Genomic DNA, 16330 nt, shown 5'->3' on the forward strand with positions numbered 1-16330 from the left:
TTGTGGTGTGATGTCTAGGGTAGGTGGACTTTTTTTAGCAACCACTAGTTCCAGTACGGCCCGTGAGGTGGTTCACGACCCGTGAAGTTTCCGTGGTCTGCCTCTTCTGGGAAGGGGATGAGTCCATGGGACGTTTAAGAGACAGTGGTTTTTCTCAAGGTCCATGAACCTAGTCGTGGTTCAGTATATCGGGTGATTTGTTCGCTACATTTTCTAAGTCAAGTTTCAGAGTTGTTACAATGTTTTCCCCTTGGGAACATTAGCCTTTGAATGAAGTCTAAACTAGTCGCATAGGAGGTTAAGAGCTGCAAACCTTACCACTATGTTATAGAATTGAAATATTACTCAAGTAGGCTCCAAGAACATGGAAATACGCTGAAAAATGCAAGTATAACTGAAGGAACACGATGTTAAGACAGATGTTACACATAAATGACTTAAAAATTGCAATGGAACTGTAAGGTCCATTTGGAAACAAATCTCAAGGAAAGATATTAGGATACTTGACGTTCATGGATACTTCTGCTTCCCAAGTAGCTCTTTGGACGCACAGACTTCTTTACAAAACATTAACTGGAGTGACTTCTTTGTTTCTCCACCTTCAATACTGAAGATCAATATTATTAATTGTCACATCCTTATAAGTGAGACTATCTTTCATATGCACACTTTTAAATGGTACTATAGATGTTGGATCAGCCACGTACTTCCTCAACAACAAAATGTGAAAGACCGAATGCACTGTTCCTAGTTCTGTTGGCAACTCTTAACTCTTTAGCCACTTTACCGAAGCCTTCTCAAGATCTTGTTTAGTCCTATGTATCTAGGACTAAGTTTACCAAATTTTTCCACATCTCAGTAGTCGCTTCATAGGCGAAACTTTAAGGAAAAACCCAATCATCATTTGGAACTCCAAGTCCATTGTCCTTACATCTGCATAGCACTTCTGGTGACTCTGGGTTGTCATTAGTCTATCCATAATGTCACGACCCAAGAGCACACCCTAGAAGAGAGGGTATTCTTAGGTCGAGAGACGGCCTACTTGACCTCTCAGAGGTCTTGTACAAGCGGTTTTATTTCGTTCATCGCATATACATATATGAAAAGTAGTGCGGAATTAAAACTTTTAACAACATTCGAATATTCTTTCAAAAACTCTTTCGTATAAAAACCATAGGAAATTCCAAGTCTCATTTCACCAAATCATAGACACAAGAGTACTTGTGACATGGCCCATACAATAGAAATATAGTACTGCTAAATCTATTACAATACTTCAATAAAGAAATCAAGACATCTATGCCCTCAAGTCAAATAAGGACATACTTTAACTTGCTTGAAAGATCCTATAATCCAAGCTTCGCTCCCAAAATCACCTTCACCTATGAAATACTTTAGAGATATATAAAAGTATGGAACTGGTACAAACACATGTACTAAGTATGTCTTTATGCATAAAAATCATGATAACGGACATTTACTGGAAATATGTTATTTTTTATTAAAACATCATAGTATAAGAATGAGAACAACATTTAACACCATATAAATATATAAGATAACACATTAACATTTTATCACTTTTTAATAGCATTACAGTGAACTAGGTCATTGTTACAGTGAATCAATTCACTGTTACAGAGAAGTTCCTCAACTACGCCATGACCTTGTGAAATCTGCTCACTAAAAGCCATCTTAAGAGTCACTTAAGTAAGACAAAGAGATACCGCCCATACACCCTCTCTAGGCATACCTAATAATCCTTAATACCACCTATAATAGGATATCGACACTTACAATACACCAAACACATAAACATGAGACCCTCCAACCAAAGGTGATTCTAAGGTTCACTTGAGTGAGTTGTGAAGAGACCGCCCATACAATCCCTTCAGACACACTTAAGAGATTCTTTAGATTACCTACAATAAGATCACTCTCACTTAATACAATAACATATATATAATATGACATTCTCCTCCAAAAGGTTATCAAAAGACTTAGTCAAGTAAATAAACAAGAGAAAATCCATACTTGACCTCTTCAAGATTACCTAAATAATCCTTAAAACTACCTATGTTTGGATCATGTCTACATAATCAACAAACTTTCCTAACTAGAGTCATACTTAAGACTTATCTAGGTAAGACATGAAGTTACCATTCCTATGCCCCCTTCAAACCTTTACTAGACAACCTTTAACTACTCTAGATAAGTACTTATTCATTTAACATGCTTTCTAACTTAAGTCATTACATTCATTAGTTTAATTTATAGATATTCATCAAATATAAGGACAGTCAAGTAGTGGTCTTCGAGAAGACCTAGGGACTCACTCACTAACATCTTCAAAGAAAATTATACAATTTCTAGATAGCGTCTCATACCACTACCTAAACTTCATAGAACTTTTCCAATACTATTAGGCATCCCATATGATGGGAATAGGAAATAACCAATATAGACCATGATATCTAAGCATGGAATCCGGAGTGCTAACCTACTCTGATGTAGGGTATTCTACTTGCCAATGGTAGAACTTAGGCACATCCTATGTAGGCACGTGGTTAAGGAATATGAAGGGTTTGTTGGCACTCTAGCCTCATTCTTAACTAGAGATAATTCCCTAATCATACTCACTAAATGCTAGCCTTTGTTCTCATGGGGTAATTCACATTAAGGAACACATCAAGAGGTTCCATATCTAGTTCAAAACCCAAATACATTCACCCTAACAAAGAGGTCTCCTAGGGCTGCCTTTCAATGGAGAATATGATAACTTAATGACTTTACAAAGTATGATTTAATGTTGTCCCATTCAACCAACCTTAGGTCCACCATACATACAAGAAGGATACCATTACAGCTTTCAACTTCAAGGATCATAACCTTACCACTTGGTTGAAGGTTCCACATAAAGGACCGTCTTCACAACATTCAAGGTCTTATGTCATTCAAACATACAAGACTAAGAGGTTTTAGAATCCTAAGTCAATAAATCACATATTCAAATTCATACATGTATCGAGTAAGGGACACAATTCTACCACACAAGACACACCAATGACTTCACTTTACCACATATAGCATATCATTCTAGAAGCACATAGGAATAACCATTATCATCTATAAGTTATCCTATACACTACTATAACATCATCAGTATAGCCATCATAGACTCATATAGTCAAGTAGGAATAATCATGCATCAACTCTAAGACTACATACATTAGTACATAGTAATAGTCTTACATGATCACCTAACAACAATAGAAGTAGACATACTTTCACATTACTCACATGTGGATAGATATGATCATACTTCAAATAAATCAACTAAAAATCATCATAATATATCAAGTAGTTGCCTACAACGCCATGATCATCATAATATATAAAGTAATGTCGACAAGGCCACATCATTCACAAGTAAAGCACATAGCATCACCACCATAAGTGGACCATACCATCACAACATAATTAAAGAGATACAGTACATAATATAAATAGAATTAGGGCAGCGTACCACCAATCCATTCTCACCACTTCAATTCATAGCTAAATCATCTAATTCAATATCAAAATGCCCTTACGCGTGGCCATGATCATCAATTCAATACAAAAACCATAATACTAATGAATCTAGTTCAATTCAATAGAGATTTATAAATCTAAGATAGACTATAAATCAATTGAATACAATTATTACATCATTCAATAGCGAAAACTACACTAGAATTCATAAGCATTAAGACAATATCAAGTCTACCACAAAGTAGTCAAAAACTACGGTTCATGAATTTTACACGGGTTCATAGGTTAATTGTGTTAAAATCATCTATTTAACAACAATTAAATCTATATACAATTATTTAAAACCTTTGATGCAAGAACCCAGGGATAGGTCATATAATTGGACAAGTTCATCTTTAGAAAAACATAGAGATCTCTTTTAATTTTTTTATCCTTGATATAGAGAGTTTCAAGGATCAAAAAACCAAACCTCAATGAAGTTAAACCACGAAATCGATGAAGAATCACAACTCAAATCTTCAGTCCAAGCTCTTCCTTGAGTTTTGTCTCTCATGGAGTTCTAGAGAATTTCTTTGAGAATTGGGGTTTTGATTTTTGAAGAATGAATTCATCAAGGTAATTAGGATTTATAAACCCACTTAAAATGCATTAAATACCCTTCTAAAACCTCCTAAACTCTTATTTGGATGTAGGGTGAATTTACCCTTGCATTTTACAGTAAAGTTGCACAGAAGACATACCATCGACGATTGCCCATCAATGGATCGTTTGTCCACAAACCGACCGCCCTGTCTGGTCATCGCTTGGTTTAGAGACTGGCCTGTGAGAGATTAATCTCCCTAGTCTAAGTATTGACGAACGACCATCAATGACGGTTCATCGAACAACCTACTTACCGTTGATTGCCTCAATCGATTGGGGCTGGTCTTGACAACCTTTGTCCTAAAATGAAGGTTCCTTCATAAATGACCCTTGGTTGGTCCTCGGGCACTTTTGCACAAAATTTTCCAACTAGAATATATTTGTATACAATTTTAGGACCTCCCATATCAATTTTATCCAAAATGAACATGAAAAAACTCAACAAAACATGGTAAGACACACAAGGTCCTTTCAATGCAAAACTTTCAAACGTTATGACGTTCTGGGCATTTGACCCCCAAACTTCATGAAACTGGACATATTTCCTATAAACACTATAATTACTCATATAACGACCTCATAATATTATAACACACTCATAAACACATAAAACACATGAAGCACATAGGTGACTAGTCGTCGAATATTTTGGTCGCAGCTTGACGTTTGAATTCCAATAAACCTAATACTTTAGAAACTACTCATTACTACATAATAAACCATTTTAGGACCTTAGACCCTCATCACAAGCATTTTAGGCTCTAGATTCACCTAAGTCGTTTTAGAGGTATTAGAATCTCCCCCACTTGTACAACATTCGTCCTCAAATGACACTTGTCACTCTCCAAATACTTCCAAGAAGAGAGATTCAACTAGCAGATCATAACCATACCACATAACACCTTATACAATACAAACATCTAGAAGAAACATCAATTTCACAAAATCAAGAGTCTCACAACACAATAAGAAACTAGAAGAAATTGTAGGAATCATCATGCCATAGGACTCACATTCTTCATTCCATATAGAAAGAATCCTATTATATTCACTATCATGCTCATATACATCAGTTCTAACAACATTAAAACAATTTTCAACCAAAGAGTGATTTAGTCAATTTCTCAAAAATGTTACAGTGAACATGTAGCTTTCAGTGAATACATTTTTCAAAAATGCAACTTTTAGGCAATTGATGATGGAAACATTCTAATGTGCAAGATAAAATCATATATACACATTTTACAGCAAAATCATAACTTCATGAAATGCACAATGCAAAGAATTAATGATTCCAGTTCCACCAAGACTCCTAAAGACCATGCACATGAAACATGATTCTATGACTTTATAGCCCGTCTACTAACCATAGTTTCCCACTTAGAAGGAACTCATAACACTAACAAAATACAAGAACTTACCATCAACATCATCCTGCTTTGCTCCTCTAGTCCAGAGTGCATAGAAACGATTCTTCTTTGGAGCATCACCTTTTGGAGCATTAGGAGGAACTTTCTTACCATCTATAGTAGGATAATCCCTTACTTTGTTTCCATCCTTACCACATCAAAAAAAAACTCCGGGTACCCAATAGGAATTCCCCATAGTGCCTCTTTCCACAAGTAGCACATGCAAGCTTGCCATTTTGAGAATCACATTCCTTCTCAAATTTCACCTTAGCACTCCTAGGTTCTTCTTGAGTTGAAACCTTTTTTTTTAACCTAGGTTGACTTTGATCACTACAAACACTTCTTTTCAAGTTTCTAGAAATCTTACCAACTTTAGACTCCTCAATTGATTGAGCATAAACCATGAATCTAGATAGGGTCATATCATCATGTAGCATGGTCTTACGTCATTGTTCTCACACTAGGTCAGCGACCCCAGTGAGAAACCTACTCATCTCATCCCTAGAATTAGACACTAAGGAAGGAGCATATCTAGACAACATAGAGAACTTCAAAGAGTATTTCTCAACACTCATATTTCCTTGCTTGAGATTGATAAACTCATGTACCTACACCTCCATCCTTTCACGGGGAAAATACTTTCCTATAAAAGCTTTTTTGAACTCTTCCCACACAATAGGACCTGACTCAACCAGCCTATTATCTTTCCATTAAGTATACTACACTTGAGAAACCTCCCTCAATTGATACGAAGCTAACTCCGCCTTCTCCCTAGAAAACACCCTCATGGCACTCAAAACCTTGTACACACCATCTAGGAACTCTTGGGATCCTCTCCCACGTTAGACCCAAGAAAGATAAAAGGATTCATTCTCACAAAATCTCTCAATCTAGATGTCATAGTGCTCTCCACAAGATTTAACTTTATGCTCAATACCCCAATTCACATGGGTAGTCAAAGCTCGGACTAAAGTTAGTAAAGACTTTATAATCTCCCCATTAGTCATCTATGGGGGAAACCACCAGAACATCATTACTTCCACCCACAATAGGGACTTGAGCACCTTGAGGAACTTGCTCAACTTGATGATGAATCTCTTCATTAACAACATTATCCTTAACTCTTATAGCTGGTGTCCTCCTCGTAATCATCTCCTATCACACTACAAAAACCATAAGAAAAGAATACTCATAACTTTTATTTGACTGCATGACATAGGAGTAGAAAAGAAGGGAAACTCTATCGTCCTATAGTCTCTCACCAATAGATGTATCACGACTCACACGATGGTCAAGACTCTACTAGACGTGACTTCATTAGACTTTTGGATTACTAAGACCACTTTCATAACCTATGCTATACAAATATGTATGTCATGACCCGAGAGCACACCTTAGAATATAGGGTATTCTTAGGTCGAGACACGGCGTATTTGACCTCTCAGATGTCTTGTACAAGCCGTTTCCTATTGTTTATTGCATAGATATATATGAAGAGTAGTATGGAATTAAAACTTTAACAACATTCGAAAGTTCTTTCAAAAACTCTTTCATATAAAACCATAGGAAATACCAAGTCTCATTTCATTTTATCTTAGACACAAGAGTACTTGGACACGACCTATACAATAGAAATATAGTACAATTAAGTCTATTACAATACTTCAATAAAAGAAATCAAGATATCTATGCCATCGAGTCAAATGAGGAAATACTTAAACTTGCTTGAAAGATCCTATAATCCAAGCTTCGGTACCAAAATCAACTTCACCTATGAATGACTTTAGAGATAGGTAAAAGCATGGAATTAGTACAAACACATGTACTAACTATGTCTTAATGAATAAAAATCATGATAACGGACATTTAATGAAAATATTCTTTTTTGATTAAAACATCATAGTATAAGCATAAGAACAACATTTAACACCTTAGGAACACATAAGATAACACATCAACATTTTATCACTTTTTAATAACATTACATTGAACTAACTAACTGCTACAGTGAAGTTCCTCAACTTCACCATGACCCCTTTCTAGAATGCAATCTTCTCACTAAAAGGTATCTTAAGACTCACTTAAGCAAGACAAAGAGATAGCGCCCAAACACCCTCTCTAGGCACACCTAAATGATGCTTAAGACCACCTACAATGGTATATACACACTTACAATACACCAAACATAAACATGAGATCCTCCTACCAAAGGTGATTCTAAGATCACATGAATGAGTTGTGAAGTGACCGCCCATACAATCCCTTTAGACACTCTTAAGACTACCTAAGCTTGGATTATGTCTACATAATCAACTAATTTTCCTAACTAGAGTCATTCTTAAGATTTATCTAGGTAAGATATAAAGTGACCATTTCTATGCCCCCTTCACACCTTAACTAGACAACCTTTAACTACTCTAGATAAATACTTAGTCATTACATTCATCAGTTCATTTAAGATATATTCATCACATAAGGACATTCAAGTAGTGGTCTTGGAGAAAACCTAGGGATCACTCACTAATATCTTTAAAGCCTATTGTGCAATGTCTAGATAGTGTCCTATACCACCACCTAAACTTCATAGAACTTCTCCAAATCTATTAGGTATCCCATATGATGAGAATATGCAATAACAAACATAGACCATGGTAGCTAAACATGGAATTCGAAGTTGTAACTTACTCCAATGGAGGGTGTTCTACTTACCAAGGGTAGAACTTAAACACATCCCATGTACCCACGTGATTAAGGAATATGAAGGGTTCCTTGCACTCTTTCTTCATTCTTAACTAGAGCTACTTCCCTTAATATACTCACTTGGTGCTAGACTTTGTTCTCACAGAGTAATTTAAATTAAGGATCACATAAAGAGGTTCCATTTCTAGTTCATAACCTAATCACATTCACCCTACCAAAGAGGTTTCCTAGGGCTGCCTTTCAATGGAGAAGAGGGTAGCTTAATGAATTTTCTAAGGATGATTTCATGTTGTTCAAGACAACCAACCTTATGTCCACATTCATACAAGAAGGATACCATTACGACTTTTGACTTCAAGGATCATAATCTTACCACTAGGTTGAAAGTTCCACATAAAAGACCTTCTTACCAACATTCAAGGTCTCATGTCATTCATACATAAAATACTAAGAGGTTTATCATACTAAGTCGATAAATCTTATATTAAAATTCATACATGTATCAAGTAAGGGACACAAGTCTACCACAAAAGACACACCAATAACTTCACTTTACCACATATAGCATATCATTCTCGAAGCACATAGGAATAAACATTATCATCTATAAGTCATCCTATACACTACTATAACATCATCAGTACAACCATTATAGACTCGTATATTCAAGTAGAAATAATCATGCATCAAATCTAACGCTACACACATAAGGACATACTCATAGTCTAAATGATCATGTAACAACAACAGAAGAACACATACTTTCACATTACTCACATGTAGATAGATATTATCATACTTCACATAAATCAACTAAATAAATCATCATAGTATATCAAGTAGTTGCTGATAAGGCCATGATCATCATGATATATAAAGTAACACCGACAAGGCCCATCATTCACAAGTAAAGCACATAGCATCGCCACCATAAGTGGACCATATCAACCACAACATAATTAAAGAGCTACATTACCTAAAAAAAATTCGGCCAATGTACACATAAATTCATTCCTACAACTTCAATCCATAGCTAAATCATCCAATTCAACACCAAAAGGCCCTTACCGATAGTCATGATCATCAATTCAATACAAAAACCATAATACTCAAAGAACATAGGTAAATTCAATATATATTTATCAATATCAACATTCTATACATTAAGTGAATACAATTCTTACATCATTCAATAGCCCATAGAAAACTACACTAGAATTGATAAGCATTAAGACAATTTCAAGTCAACCATAATGTAGTCAAACACTAAATTTCATTAATTACATGGTTTCATAGGTTAACAATGTTAAAATAATTTAATTAACAACAATTTAATCAATATGCAATGATTCAAAACCGTTAATGCAAGAACCCATAGGTAGATCACCAAATTGGACAAGTTCATCTTTAGAAAAACTTACAAATCTCTTTGAATATTGGGCTCCTCAAGTTTCAAGGATATAAAAATCATACCTCAATGAATCTAAAAAATGAAATTGAGGAAGAGTCACCATTTAAATCTACAATCCAAGCTCTTCCTTTAGTTTTGGCTCCAATGGAGTTCTAGAGAATTGGGTTTTTATTTTTTGAAGAATGAATTCATCTAGGATATTAGGACTTATGAACCCACTAAAATAAATATAATACCCTTATAAAACCTCCCAAACTCTTATTTGGATGTACCAATTCACCCTTGCATTTTACAGTAAAGTTGCGCAGAAGACAGACTATCGATGCCTTCCCATTGACTGACCATTTCTCCACAAACAGACCATCCAGGATGGTCGTCATTATGTTTAGATACTGGTTTGTGGTATCTTAAGATCTCTTGTCTAAGAATTGAACTACGGACACCAACGAAGAGGCATCGACCAGCATACTGGCCGTCGATTTCCTTAGTTGATAGAGACTTGTCTTGACAGCCTTTGTCCTCTAGGACCCTTGGTTGGTATTTGGAAAGTTTTGCTTGGACGTTTCTAAAACAAATATGTTTTTATAGAAGGTGTGGATCTCTCATATCAATTTCATCCAAAACAAACACGAAAAACGTGACGAAGCATGCTAAGACACACAAGGTCATTTCAGGGTAAAATATTCGAACGTAATGGACGTTCTTAGACGTTTGACCCGTAAACTTCATGAAACTTGACACACTGCATATAAAAATAATAGATAACTCATTTAAGGACATCATAATCTCATAACACACTCATAAACACATAAAACTATGAAGCACATAGGTGACTAGTCATCAAACGTCTTTGTTGTCCCTTGATGTTTGACTTCTAATTCACCAAATATATTAGATTGCCTAATTACCACATTATAAAAAATTTTGAGGACCTTAGATACTCATGACAAAGATGTTAGGCTCTAGCTTCACCTAAGTCGTTTTAATGGTATTACATCTAATGAGTTGAAATTTTTTTTATGGAATCATGAACTTAATTTGGCCCTATTATGGCTTCTTCAGTTTCTTCAAGACCAACAAACTGGATATCTATATCTACGCCCATATAATACCTCATAAGGGGCCATCTAAATACTACAACGGTAACTATTATTGTAGGTAAATCTATAAGAGGAAGATGATCATCCCAACTACCCTTGAAATAAATCACCACAAACTCAACATTGTTTCTAGGTTATGAATGATACACTCTGCCTAACCATCTGTTTGTGAATGAAATGTCGTGCTAAGGTTAACATGAGTTCCAAGACCTTTCTGAAATGACAACCAAAAATTAGAGGTAAACAAAAGACCTGTATATATAATGATTGACAAAGGAGCCCCATGTAACTTGACTATTTCATTAATGTTAATTTTGGCGTAGACTTCCATCAAATCGTAGTCTTAAACACCAAAAAGTGTGCAGACATAATAAATATGTCAACTATCACCCAAATTGAGTCATGTTGTCTACAAGTATGAGGTTAACATATAATTGAAGCCCATGTTGATCACTTCCCTCTTCCATGTGGGAATATTGATCTCTTGAGTTATACCATGTGGTTTCAAATAATCTACCTTCACTTTTTACAGTTAGGGCACTTAGACACAAAATTTGTGATATATGTTTTCATGCCATTCCACCAAAATACTTCCTGCAAGCTACAGTACATATAAGTGGTGCATGGATGAATATATTACCTTGAATTATGGACTTCTACAAAAATATATTGTCTTAGATCACCAACCTTAGGAACACATAATCGACCATGATAGAGAAGCACACCATCTCCCCCTTGGGAGAAAACCTCAACCCTTTGTTGATGGACTGCGTCATTAAGGTGTATCAATGTCTGATCACAGTCTTGTGTATCCTTATTTCCACTAACTATGAAGATTCTGAATTGTTATACCACCATTTGATATTCTAATAAGGAAAAATCCTAATAGAGAAAGTCAGTGGACATCCTTCGTTAATTCCTATATTTCTTCCTCAATATGTGTTACACTACCAATTGATAGTCTGATATGAGCATCTGCTACTATATTCTCCTTATCAAGATGGTAAATTACGAGCATATCGTAGTCCTTAAGGAACTCAAGTCATCTAAACTGAAAAAGATTCAACTCATTATGGGTTAACACATATTGAAGGCTCTTATGGTTTGTGAACACCATACAAGTAATGTCTCCAAATCCTAAGGAAAATACAATTGTTGTAAGCTCGAGTAACGAGTCAAATAATTCTTATCATGAACCTTAAGTTGTATAGAAGCATAAGATATAACTTGACCTCACTGCATTAACACACAACCTAGGTGAACTCTGGATGCATTACTGTAGATAACATAACCGTCGGTACCCTCTGGTAGACAAAATTGGTTGTAGTCAAGCAAGTTTTAAGTTTTGTGAAGCTCTTCTACCGCTTGTTTGACCACCTTTTTCTAAGTTAACTTTGTAAATTGCAGAAGTTATAGATGAACATGCTTTCACAAACCTTCTATAATAACCTGTCAAACCTAAGAAACTTCTAATATGTGCCGAAGAGGTAAGTTTGGGCCATTGTTTTACTCTGATCCGTTCACTAGACACTATATTCCCAAGAAAATCAATTGATTTTAAGAAAAACTCGGACTTACTAAACTTAGTAAATAATTGATGATCTTTGAGAGTTTGCAGGACAACCCTTAAATGAGTCAAACTTTATTCCTCATTCGTAGAGAAAATGAACTTATCATCAATAAAAACAATAATGAACAAGTCAAAATACTTCTTAAACACCATGTTCATCAAATCCATGAAAGTTGTAGAAGCATTGGCTAGTCTAAATGAAATAGCTACAAATTCATAGTGACCATACCCAGTTCTAAAGGCTATTTTTTAAATGTCAGTATCTCAGACTCTAAGATGATGATAAAAAGATCTAGTGTAAATCTTCAAGAAATTTCTGCACTCTGTTTCCACTTAGTCGGAATATCCATACAAAAACTTATTCATTTGTGACCTTGGATCATCAACCATATGAGGAGCATACTTGGAGAGTTGGGTGAACTTAAGTATGTGCTCTTGTACCGACATGCTACCTTTCCTTGAATTTATAAACTCTTGAACTTTTGCCTCTCTGAAATCTCATAGGAAGATCATGCTAAGAAAAGACTCACTAAACCCACCAAAGTGATAGAAACTACATTTGTACACATGTTTTCTTTCCATTCAGTAAACCAGATGTGAGCTACATCCTTAAGCTGGTAGGATGGAAACTCTACCCCATCATTTCCAATCACATACATCACTCTAATGATCTTCTTGACTAAATGAATGAAGTACTGGGGATCCTCACTAACCTACAACCCTATAAAGTTGAGTGGTTTCATCCTATATAAATCACAAGCTCTAGATGCCACTACTTCAGTATTTGCACGAACTGGAACTTGTTGATTGTTTTGGATAGTCACACTCTATGCCAGAAGCTGAATGGTGTTCTGAATACAACATTTGAAACTTCCTTTTCTGTGGGTGGAAGATCTAAATTAGTCTTGTGAGCATTCACATTACGTCTGAATGATGAGGCATGATTTGAAATACTTAATGTCAAGTAAGAAATGAGAGATTAGACATACCTTACACATGATAATAATATCAAGAAAGTGAAGTTTTTAGTTAATATTTTTTTGCCTCCCTCTCTATAACACCTGGATTCTGGAATCCAAATGCAACAGGCGTCGTTCACCTCTCAGAGGTCGCAGACAAGCCTCTTCTTATCTTTTATCACAATCATATAGTTAGATTTGCGGAAAATTTAAGACTTTTAAAACATAGTGAAGTATACATAGAATTCAAATGATTACTATACACAATAATATTTTAATGATCTAAAACTAAACAACCATCTAAAATCGATTAAGAAATTCAATTAAGAAATCAACATATCTTAATACTTTGCCAAACGACCTTAATACAAAGCTTTGAATAAAAGTTCAAAATGAAACTCTAGGGACAACATACAGTAGCTATGTCTAAAGTACTAAGCTAGAATGATAGGTGTAGAATCCTCGAACTCAAGAGAACCTACCAAAGTCTGGAGAGAGCTAATTCAAACCTCTTCAGTGAGTCTTCAATCTACTCTCTGACCTGCACCTATTAGTCATAGTATAGGGTTAGTATACACTTGTACTAAGTATGGATGTATTCACATATACATGTAAGGACTATTCATGATCCAAAAAAGTTCTTCATATAACAACATGCCATTTCTTGAAAGCGAAGTCACAGAAATTTCTAAATTCGTTATTTATAAATTGTGGTATGAATATGAAATATTTTAATGCATTCAAAACACACAACTCATTTTCTATATGAACATATACCTTATAATCATGAACATAATTTTAAAACAACTCGAATGAAAATTTTGAAATTTGCTCCTCGCTAACCCGAGAGCTCTTCCCCCGATACATAGCTTATTTTTCAATATTTTTCTTCTTGTTGTTGTGTAGTTCAATGATCTCCTTAATCTAATTTATTACATACAAGTAGAATGATTCATTATAGTCCCACTCCTACAATAAATCGAGCAAGTAATCCAAAAGACTAGGGAAATGATTTCGCTACCCTTACTACAAGTTATTCTTCCCATTCTTGTTAAGTTGGGCATGAAATCTTTATAAGCCAATCTTTATTTTCTACGCCACTTATTTCATAATTTTCATATTATGAATATTATAGGGAATTGATTAGCCATTATGTTTTACTCCCCTTTATTGGCATAATATAAGAAGTCATTATAAGCCAATTTTTTATTTGGTCATGCCCATTATTTAATCATTTGCATAACGTGGAGATATTGGAGCATATATATTGATTTGGAACAAGCCAATAACTTGTTAAAACTTCATTCTTATCAATCAGAGATGATTTGACATACTTAGGCTCTTGCTTTTTTAGCTCACTTTGAACTTACATTTCTTCTTCTTTCTTTCTTACTTTCTTAAAGAAAGCTTTAGCATTAAGATCATGCGAGCTAACATGAAATTTAATGTCTTCCCCACACTGAAAAGTGGTGGTTCAATGATCAAATTAAACCTAGAACATATAATCCAGACATAAAATAAATTTTCTTCCTCACACCGAAAAGGGGCGGTTCACCGGCTAAAGTGAAACCAAGTCCACTGTCTTCCCCACACCAAAAAGAGGTGGTTAACGGTTAAAGTGAATCTAATATTTTCTTTAAGAATTTAACCGATATAGATAATGTGATCTAAAGATATAATCCAGTGTCTACCTCACACCGAAAAGGAGTGGTTTTACCGGCTAAAGTGAAACCGCATCATACCTAGCTCTCTTAGGGGGAATTCACTGGCTAGTTCCTATGCTGGCAACATAGTTCGAAGACTAGGAGACATAGAGAGACTAATTATCCACCTTGGTGGTAGCCTCATCTCCTGGGGCTTACATGTGCTGGCACAAGATCGTTGCTAGTTTATTGGTGCTTTGCTCAACTTCCTTTTCATTACAACTTTTATAGATGACTCAAACATTATGGAAACTTGCTTCTATTTATGAGGTTTACTTAACTCTTTGGATAACTGATCATCCCTTTCTTTAATTGATGAAATTTGAATTTAACCATACATTATCATCATGGTGTTAATGAGACTTGTCTCACGATTAGTAACACCCTCTTATGTGAATATCTTTAACATAACTGTCTAGGTGTGAGTGAGACTTGTCTCACTTCTTTCAACACCTCATTCTAGTCACTATCATAATTCTTAAACTTTTAATCATGTCATTACTCACCTTATATTGTTCAATGATATTTAGTAGATTTATACCACTCTTTATGAACGTTATAAACTTTGTTCAATATAGTTGCTTATATTCATAGTTCATTTTGGAAAGGGTATGTTAGGACTTGTCCCAATAATTGGCATACCCTTCGTTATGAATTCAAAGTTACATTGGTGATTCTTAATTTGATTTAACTTAGTCATTAGCCAATTTTGTATTATATTTTAGAAATACATTTGTAAGCCAATTTATTGGCATAGACTAAACTTTCACATATTATGGTAATATAGAATATTGTTTATCGTTTATTGGCATAAGCCAATTTTTAACTAGACAACGGTCATGATAATATCATTAGCCAGTTCAATCAAATTCATGAATATACTATAGTGATTTCATCTTTCTAAATAGGTTGACATTTAACAGTGAACTAAACTTCAAGAATGATTCATAACAACTTCATTTTCTCGAACACAATTAGGCATTACAACATTCTTTAACTCATACAACTAATAGCCAAATCAAACGAATAAAATCTATACGTCTCATTAGACGTTAAAAGGTCAAGAACCCTACATATAATGATCAATTAGCACCACATACAAACATGTTTGAGATTACATCTACAACTATATAATAAAAAATAAGGATAACTAGGGAGGTGGATGTTCAACAATGTCATTGGGAACAACCATGGTTTTGATATTCTTGAATTCATAAAACGTTTGAAAAGCCTCTTGGAGAAAGGAATCCAAGAGAGAAAACCCATACCTTATGTAGAATTGTATCTATGAAGATAACCTTG

Source organism: Solanum lycopersicum, chromosome 11, assembly GCF_036512215.1.
Source record: "Solanum lycopersicum chromosome 11, SLM_r2.1".
NCBI classification, from domain to species: Eukaryota; Viridiplantae; Streptophyta; class Magnoliopsida; order Solanales; family Solanaceae; genus Solanum; species Solanum lycopersicum.